Below are 1,091 nucleotides of genomic sequence, written 5' to 3'. Positions count from 1 at the left end.
AAGTATAATCTGAGCCATATATATAATTTAAAATTTCCTAGTAGCCATATTTTTTACAGTGAAAGGCATACTTAAACATTTTCAAGGAACTAAATTGAATATGGAAAGTTCTTTTCTTTCAGTATTTGCATGTACATTGACAAAACTTGTTCCTCTTTTCCAAGAAGAACTATTTGACTTTTAAGCAAAGCTCATCAAGTAGCCATCACTTTGCAGTCCAGTCTCAGAGGGTACAGGGCCAGTGCCAAGCAAGGAATAGCATTCTCTTCAGTCTCAGATGCTAAAATATGGACAGATCCTTCATCTTTGATTGGATATACAGTGATTTTAGCAGAGTGCTACAGTTTTTAGGCTTATAAAAGAAAACTGGCAAATTGGTATTTTTTGGATTGGACAACATGAGAAAAACAACATTACTGCTTATGCTAAAAGATGACAGACATGGACACATGTCCCTAATGTTACATCTCCCTTCAAAAGAACTAACCACTGCTGGTATAACCTTTGCAACTTTTAAGGTGGGTGACTGTTCAAGCTCAAAGAGTATGGAAAAACTATCTTCCTGCTATCAACGGCGTTACACTTCTGGTGGATTGTGCAGATCATGAAAGGCTGTTAGAATCAAAAGAAGAACTTGATTTGCTAATGACAGTCGAAACCACTTCTAATGCATTTATACTGATTCTTGGGAATAAGATCAACAGACCTGAAGCCATCGATGAAGAGAGGTTATGAGAGATGTTTGGTTTATATGGTCAGACAACAGGAAAGAGCTGCGTGCTGACCTGTAAGTTTTCAAGCACAGTGTGCTCAAAAGACATGGTTACTAAGAAAGTGTCAGCTGTGAGCACAGGTTCTTAACACCAGCCTGAATGGTTCCAGGTGCCACTATTCTGTCCTACTTGGAGATCTGATCATGCAACATGTATAACTTGAATTCAGTAGAATTTTCTTGGTTATAAGAAGCTTATTTAGATTATTACTATTACATCAACTTAATTTGCATGTGAATTGAAAACTGATTATCACAATGTTAGCTTCATCATTCCATAAAAATAATTAGTTTTTACAGCTTATAATCTGATATTACC

General features: G+C 36.1%; 1 pseudogene; it reads left to right on the top strand.

Annotated features, from left to right (window-relative positions):
* The first annotated feature begins 287 nt into the window (after window positions 1-287).
* LOC113905067 lies at window positions 288-861 on the top strand (annotated as a pseudogene).
* Window positions 862-1,091: the final 230 nt, after the last annotated feature.

The sequence above is a fragment of the Bos indicus x Bos taurus genome, chromosome 15 (assembly GCF_003369695.1).
Source record: "Bos indicus x Bos taurus breed Angus x Brahman F1 hybrid chromosome 15, Bos_hybrid_MaternalHap_v2.0, whole genome shotgun sequence".
Classification (NCBI taxonomy): Eukaryota; Metazoa; Chordata; class Mammalia; order Artiodactyla; family Bovidae; genus Bos; species Bos indicus x Bos taurus.
The sequence above is the reverse complement of the archived record's forward strand: the minus strand, read 5'-3'. Positions and strand labels throughout refer to the sequence as shown.